This window comes from Canis lupus, chromosome 37, assembly GCF_048164855.1.
Source record: "Canis lupus baileyi chromosome 37, mCanLup2.hap1, whole genome shotgun sequence".
Classification (NCBI taxonomy): Eukaryota; Metazoa; Chordata; class Mammalia; order Carnivora; family Canidae; genus Canis; species Canis lupus.
The window spans coordinates 21,007,196-21,018,375 of record NC_132874.1 but is presented as its reverse complement, the minus strand read 5'-3'; the positions used below and the strand labels follow the sequence as shown (position 1 = coordinate 21,018,375).

The following is an 11,180-nucleotide window of genomic DNA, read 5'->3' as shown; positions in this document are numbered from 1 at the left end:
ATCCTTCATTTTGAACAACCCCTTTGGCATCCTTTGTGGCTCATCCTTATTAGAAAACCACTCTCATTTATCATCAGAAAATTTCATTTTTGCTCCCTTTGATATTCTCTCCTACCTTCCAGATGGTTCATTAGAACCCTCCTGTTCTTGGGCTTCTTTTCCTGAGCTTCCCCACTGTTACTCTTGTGGTGAGCCAAAGGTAGACTCTTTATTCCTGCTTTCTACACCGAATCACTTTTCTCTCATTCAGTGAATGACAAGGTTTTATTCTCCACCATGCGGTTATTGGGTTTTCTTAATAGCCTCATGCGGAGGGGCTTTATTGAAGGCGTTTTTATTTGGCCTTGATAGATTATAGTCACCATGTTTCCCTAATCTCCTCTTTAAAATCTTTTAGGAAGGACTCCTTCTGTTAAAGACACATTTAAATTGAAATGGCTTTTCTTTTTTTAAATTCTTTTTCTCAGCCTGAGTGTTTACTTAGGTATATCTCTTGACATTGAAGCAAAAGGCAACTGGTCACAGCCAGGAGTCCACAATATATTGGATTTGAGTAATACCCCGTTATTGGAGGACAAAGTGAGGTTTGGAGAACCACTTAAAGAGAGACCAGTCTCTGTTTTCTGTGGCACAAGGCTTTTGCAGGTAATTTGTTCTTGCTGTGACAAAATAGAAACTCATAGCCTCTTAGCCTGAGACCCTGTCGTTGACCTATAGGATTGTGGCCCATGACCCTCACTTAGCATTCAGTATTTCCTGCCTTGAAGTTTTAGTTTGTGTATGCCTGGTGTCTCCAACTGGTTGGTTGCTTCCTTAAGGATGTCTCCTGTCCAACCCAGGATCCTGCAGGGTAGCAGTTGGTAAATGTGGTGCTCCATGTCTCCCTCTTTCTGGTCTGCCATCCTCCATTCTGCAAAGGATGGCAGTTAACAGAGTTAATTAAGTGCATGGCAGTTCACCTGTCAGCTTTTCTGACTGGGCATTCTCAGAGCTATTTCTCATGTTCCAGCCTTTCAGAGGTGCAGGTGTATCATTTGGGACTGGATTGCAGGACAGAAACCACATAATAATGGATCAGGGAAAGCTCAATATCAAGAATTATTAACTCTAACATAGAAAATTGGGGCAATGAGGGATTGTCCAGTAAGAAGTAAAGAAAACTCCAGAGAGTATAGAACTAGTGGGTAAATGAGCGGTTGCTACCCCTAAGACTGACACTGAATGCCTTAAGGAAGAGCCTTTTTCCTCCCAACCCCCCAGGTGTGACTCACTGAATGGCACAGAGGTGGTAATGGTTTCATGCTGCTGAAATTGCTGGATATCTGTGTTCTGGAATTTGCTGGAAATCTGCTTTTTGGGGTTCCAGGGAAAGCTATTTTGGGGGTGGTATCTTGGAGGAAGCAGCTGCCCACAGTGGGAGCTCCTGGGGGGCTGAGTGCTATTGCTTATTAGGCTGCCGGACACCTGGGATCCACCAGTAATCCCTGTCTTTTCAGAGATCTCTACTAACAGAGCTTAACATTGTACTGCTGGCAAAGGAAAAATATTTGAAGGGCCCAACTCAGTTTTCACCGAGCAGTCAACGGAGGATTGATTTCCAGCTGAGAGGCAATACATTGATAACTGGCATGGCCGACTTGCTCCTTTTTCTGAATATCTAGAAGTCTATATGGAGTTAGACCCTTACTCACCCAATAAATGGGTTGCTAGGGCAAGTCACATTTAGGGAGGCACAGACATTTGTCCTTGATTCTAATTTAAAATTTCTGAACATAATTTAGGTTGTGGACAAGCTGTCTAGTTACCGGTTCTTAGTACATGGATACAAAAGGACAGAGAATATTCTGAAGGGTAAAAGTTTGAGCCAGTATTGCATCTGGAGAAAAACAGATGAATATCCTCCACATTTCATTCCTTGAAGATCTCAGGAAAATCATTATCATTTATATTCTGCATTTGCTGTTGGAGGCCAAGAGGGCCTCATTAGGTTTTACTGAATCCATATAATTACAGTAGCAGTATTTTTTTGTACTAGCCGAAGTGATGTGTGAAAGTAGCAAAAATATTTTCACAGTGATATTATGCTCTTTCACAGTAGACTTCACACCTTGCTGGAGACTGCTTTTCTTTATGTGGTGCACATTACAGAAACCTACTTTTTATGGGAGGGGTGTTGTAATTTCACATTTTCAACTTGGTAGGTGCGGGTGGGAAGGTAAGGAGATATAGTTTTCTGTACCAGCCAGCCTCAGAACTGGCTAGTAACCTGTGATACCTACATCTTCTTGAATTGTCAGTTCAGATACCCGAGTCTGCTCTTAGATGTGAGAGATGATACTCTTGCTGTTTGACTGGCACTTGAGGTGTCTTCTTCTGAAGCTTTGTTCTCACATCTTCTCATGTCATCCCCCAGACTCATCCTGGGGTAGGTCTCTGAATTTGTAAATTAGTTAATATGAATGAATTTGAAATATAAAACAGAGTTTTCTTAAACTAGATATATCATTATTATACATGTTATAATAAATCACATTAAAGACCATGTTATTTTTCACCTATCTAGAGACTTTCTATAATGTTGTATATATAATTGATAGCATTTCATCATAGCCATGATTTCTAGCCTTTCTTTTACTATTTGGGAATCTGCTGAGAGATTTGAGTACTACACACACATATGCACACAGGGTTTTTTTTTTTTTTTAAAGATTTATTTATTTTTTCAGAGAGAGAGAGAGAGAGGCAGAGACACAGGCAGAAGGAGAAGCAGGCTCCATGCAGGGAGCCCGACGTGGGACTCAATCCCGGGTCTTCAGGATCACACCCCGGCTGCAGGCGACGCTAAACTGCTGCGCCACTGGGGCTGCCCTGCACACAGGATTTTGTATGTAGTTTAAGGGGTGTGATATGCTCCTGGATTAGAAGTCACTGTCCAGGAGATAGTTCAGTCTCCATGTTGATAATTCTCAGCCTACATCTTTAGTAAACTGGAAGAACTATTGTTCTTTATTCCCTTAGCAATTCTCTCTTCCCACTTCTGCTCTTTCGTTATAATACCTCTCTTGGATCACTTTGAGATCTGGTCCAGGCTTATTGTGTTTGGTGATGGGTTACATGAACAGCAGCAGAAGTTAGGGTTACGTTAGCTATAGGAAGACAGAGAATTCATCCTAACTTGGAAGTGACCAGATGTTGGCTCTTGGAGTGATTGGAGGATCAAGGTTGAAGTCAAGAGTTAAGATTCAGAGGTTGTCCAGGAATAGGTGGGGGACTTGAATGTGTTCGGGAAAGCCAAGGGAACAATTTCTGCCTAAATCTGAGAGCCTTATCTTCCTACATAGTGACCATTCCAGATTCAAAAAATGGAAATATTCATTGTATGTTTAGAAGCTTGTAAGGTAGAGAGCTATCTTGAGGTTGGACTCAGGTACAGAGTTGGGTGGCATGTGTCTTGTGGGGAGATCTTAGCACACATCCAGTAAAAGGTGACTCTTGGAGGCCTGGCATGTGTTGTGGTTTAGATAATTCATTGCATACATCATTTAAGGTTTATGACCTAGGCTCAAATCAAAACAGAGAAGGGTTTACATTAGACAAACGAAAAGAGTAACTTTCTCACTGTAAGAATTATGAGTAAGAGGCTGTTGCAAAAGGATTTGGGGTTACCTTATCATCCAGGTTATGTTTCTCAATATTTTAAGGATATGGACTCCTAGAGAGGTGAAGAACAACCCTCAGTTCAGTTGCCCCAACTCTGTTACCTTTCAGTGCAAAAACTTGGGATAACAATGATGTGTCATTTCCTAGGGAATTTGGTGGTGGGACCATGTAGAATATGTATCTATCTGCTTTGGCAGTAGTGGTATAATTGATTCTTATTTGAACCAAAATATCAAATATAATTTTAAAATTAAAAAAAAAATAAAAAATAAAATTTAGTTGTTAGATGTTGGTTCTATCATGTATCTGTATATACGATAGCACTTGTCAAGTAATCCACAATAAATATATCCTTAGTGACAGGACTCACAGTGATTTATTGTTAAAAAGCTCTACCAGCATTTGAAATCTACAACCAACCAACTTAGTTAATCTTCAGTTGAAGATTAACTGAAAATCTCCTCCTTGTGAGTTGTGGAAATCCTGATTTTTCAAATATGTCCAGGGCTATAAGAGCTTTTTGGTGTCGTCCTTTTATGTTAGTCAGGATTCTCTGGAAACAGAACCCTAGGGTGGTTTTGTGTGTATGATTTATATAAAGTGATTTATTGTAAGGAAGTGGCTTATGTGATTATGGAGGCTGAGAAGTCAGACCACAGAGAGCCAGTGGTATACAGTTCCAGTCTGAGTCTGAAGGCCTGAGAAGCCGGAAAGCCAGTGGTATAAGTTCCAGTCCAAATCCTCAAGTCCAAAGTCAGAAGACTGTCATTCTGCCTCAAAGACAATCAGACACGGGGAAAGAGTTGTTACTAAGCCTTTTATTTTATTCTGGCCTTCCAACGGATTGGATGAGGCCCAGTCACATTGGAGAGTGCAGTCTGCCTGACTCAGTCTACAAATTGTGATGTTAATCTCATCTAGAAAACTCTCATAGAGATATCCAGAAATTATGTCTAGCCAGATATGTGGGTATTCTGTGACACAGTCAAGGTGACACATAAAATTAACCATCACGCCCTTCTTGGGCAGCCAGAGTTCGTAGTGGCATGCTGAAAGTCCCTACTCAATTCTCTTAAGTCCTTAATTTTGTTCTGTGAATTCCACATTTTAGTAACTCCTAGTAAACGACTTAATTACTAGTAAGTAACCTTTTTTTTTTTTCTAGTAAGTAACCTTTATTTGTACATAAAGGTGTGAAGGTATGAAATTTTGTATTTTTCACCCTTCAGGATTGAATAGAAGACTTGAACTTGTTGGAGCCTGTCTTGTGGGTCTTTGCATCATAGATGGAAAATGTTTTTGGTAGCAGTGCCTGTTATTCTGGAAATATTACCTCCTTTTGAGCTGGCGTGAGGGGGAGTCAAATCCCGGCTCTGCAACTTCCCCACTGGTAACCTTAGATAAATTACTTCACTGCTTTGAACCTCAGTTTCCTTAATTAAAACAAGTACAGGACACCTGGGTGGCTCAGTGGTTGAGTGTCTACTTTTAGCTCAGGTCATGATCCCAGGGTCCTGGGATCGAGTCCTGCCATCAGGCTCCCTGGGAGGGAGGGAAGCCTGCTTCTCCCTCTGCCTATGTCTCTTCCTCTCTCTGTGTATCTCTCATTAATAAATAAATAAAATCTTAAAAAAAATAAAATAAGTACATTTCCTGAGTTGTGGTTAAAGAACTTAGCATGTTCCTCAAGTGGGAGGTACCTGGCAAATGTTCACTCCCCAGCCATCCCCTTATATTATCATAAAAATAGATACCTGCCCTATTTGTGTGGCTTAAGTGTAGATCCAGCTCTATATCAATGTGTAGGTACCTTTTGGGTCCTTCTTTTTAGATCTGATCTACTTTTTCTTTCTTTTTCTTTTTCTTTCTCTCTCTCTCTCTCTCTCTCTCTTTCTTTTTCTTTCTTTTCTTTTTTTCTTTCTTTTCTTCCTTTTCTTTCTTTCTGCCACTATCTTTTCTGTTAACTGATTAGTAATATGGCTCCTATCATCTTCCTTTAGAGTAGGTGATAGAGTTTAGATGGGGCCATGGTCCTGTTCTATTTTACCCACTGGCATCGAGAATGAGCTGTTTAGCCACCAGAAGAAGAAAATGGAATCTCTTTCTCTGCTTATCTGTCGTTACAACCTAGGAAGAGGATGACGAGAGATCACCATTTTAAACGTGACAGCAGAATGGATGAAGTTTCTTTCTCCTTTAAATGGGTGTTGTCACGAGAACCAGTTCTCAACCAGGACTGGCTTTTTTATTTCTTTTTTTTGTTGGTGTTGTTGCTTTTTGCCTCCACACGTCCAAACATTTAATCTCTTGTGTAGCTTGTGTACAGCTTCATGTAACCTCCTTGCTTTGATGGATTGAAGTTTCTGATGTTTCCTCTCTAGGCTGGAGCTTGGCAGAATAGTAATTTTCTTCTCTTTCCCACCGGCACACCTAGGAGAACCCCCAGGAGAAGAAAAGTGCTGAAAAAATAAACCTGTCACGATATATTAGAATTATTAAAAGCAGGCAAAAACGTTGACCAGATTTCCAAAATAGCCAGAAGCGTTTGGCCACATCTCTGGGGGCAGGAGGGAGGCAGGAGTCACTGATGATGCTCCCCTGACGTTGCTGCTGAGCACAGCCTCTGCGCGTGCCTGGAAAACAGCTATGTGGAGTCCTGTGGGCGCCTGCCTGCCTTTTGAGGATTTCCTGACCCTGGCTTCTTAAGACCATGTATTTTGTCACTAAGCAAGGAAGTGAAGAGCCTCTGTGAATATATATTAACATGAGTTTTCTCTCATGGAGGCTTCAGTTAGGGAAGATTTGGAAAGATTGTGTGGTCCAGTGGGGACCTGTTTGAGTTTGCAAGTGAAGGTCTAGTGGGGGGGGGAAGGGGGGAAGTGTTCCTTGAGAAAGCATTTGAAACTGGAGCTTCTCGTTTTGTAGAGCACCCTTGACAGCCAGGATTTTGTTCAGCTGCCTGGCAGCAGTTGCTTTTCCACTACCAGTGTATTTTTGTAGCATCTTTCACCACAGAACACTGACTGTTTCAGATCTCTTCCCATTACTCCACTGGCACAAAGTTCCATAGCAAGGAGAGAAAATAAAGTCTTCTTTTGCAGTGCAGAGCTTCAATGCATTCCCTCTCTTGTGCTAATCTAACTTGATTAATTGGCATGTGGTACATTACAGAAAATCCAGGGAATGACAAAACTGCTTCAGTATCAATTAGCTAAAACAGGAATGGACTTCCCACAGTAACCCCAGGACAGAGTTATATTTAACTGGGTCCTGTAAAGCGCAAGGCTTCCCAAATGATGAGCAAAAGATTTCACTTAGGGCCCGGTTGTTTAAAGAAATTAAAAACTGTGGAAATTAGCAGCTGAAATCCACTTGGATGAGTCTGCTATCCCTTTAATATGTCGTCTATTCATCTCACTAAGACATCGCAATCCTTCCTCCAAAGTGATTTGAATACTTAATATTTGCCGAAATGCTTTAGTTGGATTTGAACAGCGTAATTGAATTTGCTTGCTGCATTCAGGGGGAATGAAGGCTTGGGAGTTCGATGGTAAGATATGTGAACGTGCTTCCTTTTAGAAGTGATTCTTACTTACTTCTCTGTCTGTGAACCAAGAATTAATAAGCATTGGGCCTGCCAAATATATGGGGCTGGATTCGTCAGAATTATATGCTTTACCTGTCACTCTCCAGGTCACTGGCTCAGAGGCGATCTACTTAGGGATAGGTGTTGGTTGAGCTGAGTTGGATATAGATTGCCTTTGTGTTTGGATGCCATGTGTTCTTAGGGACCAGATCAGAAACAGGTTAGTTGTAGGATAAGGACCTATGTGCTGTCCTTTTGTTTATGGCCTAGTGAAGGAGACAGATAAATAAACTAGAAACTCAACACAGTCAGCACAGTGAAAGAGATATGGCCAAGGCACAGAAGGAAATGTTTATCCGTAGGATAATAATAGGAGACTTACCAGAGATTCTTCAAGAGATATTTGAAGTTATCCTGGCAGAGAAGAGGTATTCTATTACAGGTTGTGGTGGTAGCATATTTGAAGGCATGAGGAAACAAGAGAGTGATGAATCCTTGGACCATGTATTGTGGGGTGGTTGGAGCATGGAGAAGTGATGGGAGATGAAGTTAGAGAGAGGTATAAACTGCTTCATGAAGGGAGTGACTTTTTTGGAATTTGAGCTTTAGTTTAAAAATACTAAGGAGTCTTTAATGATTTTTAAGAATATTGCAATCAGATTGGCATTTTAGAAAATAATTCTTCAGGGTATCCCATGGAATGGAGTGGTGTAGGCAGCATTGGACATTAGGAGACTAGTTTAGAAGACTATTTATAATCATCAGAGAGAAAACCAATGCAGCCCAACCAAAGAAACAACTGATATGACAGATAAGGAAGAATGGACTTGAAAGATGTTAAGGAGGTAGAATTTACTGGATTTGGTGGCTGCATGTAGGCAAATGAGGGAAATGGAAACGTATTTGAAAATAACTCTTGATCTGATTTCTTGGTCCTATTCCCAAAATTTGGGATGACAGGAAAGGAGAAGTAGGTTTTGGGGTTGGGGTCAAGAGAGGTAGTTTAGTTTGGTATACATCTGAGTGGAGGATTTGCAGATGACCGTGTTCAGGAGGCTGGCACGGTTGCCTAGGATGGATGTGGAGAATTACGATCTATGGCCATGGTTGCAGCTAAGAGTTTGGCTGCAGTCATCTAGGGGAGCATAAGCAGAGTCAGAAGTGTGCAAAGCTGAAAACGAGGACTGTGGAATACAAATATTTACTGGTAGGAAAGGAAGGAAAGGGAAGCTGTGAAGAAGATCTAGAAAGAGTGACCAATTTTCTTGGGAAGAGGAGAGTGGGTTGTAGTAGTGTAACATGGGATGAAAGGGAGCTTTGGGTCTTTTGTAGGCTGTTTGTTTAAAGGGAACAATTGAATATTTATACTGAGGAGAAAACTGGAAAAGAGAATAAAGAAAGAAGAGATATGGGATGATTTCTAAGTAAGAACATTAAAGACAGAGAGTCATGGACTCGGGTATGTTCAAGTCACTGTAAGGCCTGGAGCCTGAGCATAGGAAGGCACGCTTTTTCCTTTTCCTTTTTCTTTTTTCTGTTCTTTCTTTTTCTTTTTTCTCCCCTGCCTCCCCTCCGTTTTCTTTTTATTTTAGACTAAGGTGGACATGAAGGACTGAAGGATGACTGCAAAGACAAATGCATTTAAAAGTGGGAATGGGAGGCTAGAAGTTGAGGGGTCTCCTATCTGATGACTGTTCTTTTTTAGGAAGAAGGAAAGGTCAGTTTTTTTTCCCCTGGTGGAAGTGTTGGGGAGACAGGTACCTTTAAGGGGGGATGTACCTGATTAGTCTCTGAAGTTGACTAGAGGAAACAGCAAATACTTTCTCCAAGATTTGGTTCTCAACTCAGCACATGCCTATAGAGGCAGTTCTAGATTCATCAGGTAGTTAAGAAGACATGCATAAGCATCTGCTCTGTCCAAGGCATTGTGATGATCATATTAATTCTTGTGGCCACCCTGGTCACGTGGAGCCTTTCCTGTTGCTCTTCAATTGGTTATGAACCACGGTAGCCTATCTTCTTTCACATTAGGCGTTTGGAATATTGCTCTTTGGGCATTAGTCAGTCTCCTTTTAGCATGCTGACATCAGTCAGAGGAGTCTATAGTCCCTATATTCAATTTTATAATAAGCTTTTTATTTTAGAATATTTCTAGGTTTTTTAGATAAATTGCAGAGACAGTACAGAGTTCTGTATACCTCACACCCAGTTTCTCCTGTTATTGACATCTTACATTAGTATGGTATACTTGTCACAATTAGTGAACGAATTTTTATATATTATTATCTATATTTATTTATATTTATTTCCAAACCTTCTTGCTGTGGCCTGTGCAATTATCTTTGCTATTACTGGTAGTATTACTTACTGGTAGGAATACTTATCTATCAGTAATTCAGAAACTTGAACAAGCAGTTTGAGTGTTCTTCCTGTTGTGTCTTTGGGATTGTCTTGTCTTAAACCCTACTTCTGAAGCACCTGGGTGACAGAGTCAGTTAAGCATCTTACTGTTGGTTTCAGCTCAGGTCATGAGATTGAGCCCCATGCCGGGCTCTGTGCTCAGGGTGGAGTCTGCTTAAGACTCTCCTTCTGTACCCCCACCCCTGCTCGTTCTCTTTCTCCCTAAAATTAAAACAAACAAACAAACAAACAAAAAACCCTTACTTTTAATGTCTTTGAAAAGTCATCTAATTGAGGTGAAAAAGTCTACAAAGAAAAATAATATCAACAGATATCAGTTATGTGTCTAATTTAAAAAGTATTATTATCCAGTAAATGCAACTTGGGAGACAAAAATCTTTTTAAAAATGTGTTCAGTGGGGATAAGTGTTTTTTTTGTTGTTGAAGAGGTTGTGTACCATCACCCATGGTAAAGGTTCTCTATCCTCTTTGCCTCTAGGTGGCACTATATGGCGTTTTATACTGGCTTATAGTTTTGAAGCTGTAAGATTTGGAATAAAGAAGTCTTTCCGGTTTATGTTATGTCTGTGTTTGCTGGTGTGCCATTTTCACCTCCTGCTCAGCAGAACACAGAACTAGGCACCCCTCTTAGTTCCTGTAAGAGGCCCATCCTAACCAAGTCATATCAGCAATGTGGCATTTGCTGATAACTCTGTGAGTAAGGAGGAGGGCATTTGTATCATGTACTCGGCAGTGCAGTCATTTTGGAAAATTTCTGAATAAGCCTGTCTCTTCTCTCCTGATTCCTTTTTCTGTTGTCAATGGAGTTGTTCTGAGCTGGTCCTCTGTGTAGAACTTAGTTCTCTGGCATCCCCTTCACAGCTCCAGGAAATTTCAAAATCCATCAAAAAATTATCTTTGTCATGCAGAGCTATTTAACAACTATCTTGTATTCCATGGGCACCTTTGGGTTTTCACTTCCCTCCCTTCTCATTGCCTCCACCCTCTAACTGCCAAAGTAAAGAGGTTTACTTGGTACTCAAAGACAATGGTTATTTTACTTTTTTCCCCCCCATCTAATTAAGCTGGTAATCTTTTGAGTCAGATCCTTTCCAACAGAGTCATACAGCTAAATGAAACATTTAAAAAATGTCAGCTTGCAGAAATATTTTATGACTGTAGGTGTAGCGTCATTCTGAAACAGCACATCAGCAGACTGAGATGTCATCTTGGTACTGTTGTTGAGATTTGAAAGCTCTTTCTCCTCCCTTCTCCTCTTCCAGCTCTGTTCTCCTTTCTCCTCCTTTTCCTTCCCCTTCATTCACTTCCTCCCTCTTCCTCTTTATTAAAATGCTGGTTTGCATAGCCCGAATTCCTAGTTAGCACCTCATTTCTTTCTTGTACTCAGCCTTTCTACTGAAACTGTTTTATTTGGCTGTGTCACTTGGCAGTACTTTCCCATTAACACGATCTTGGATTATACGTTCGCTACTCATGTTTCTCTTGCCTGCATTTCTGTTGTGCAGAGCAAGAA

At 40.8% G+C, this 11,180-nt stretch overlaps 1 protein-coding gene across 6 annotated transcripts in view; it reads left to right on the top strand.

Annotated features, from left to right (window-relative positions):
* Positions 1-11,180, top strand: part of FARS2 (phenylalanyl-tRNA synthetase 2, mitochondrial) — a 499,388-nt gene that overhangs the window by 133,993 nt on the left and 354,215 nt on the right. The window lies entirely within an intron of this gene.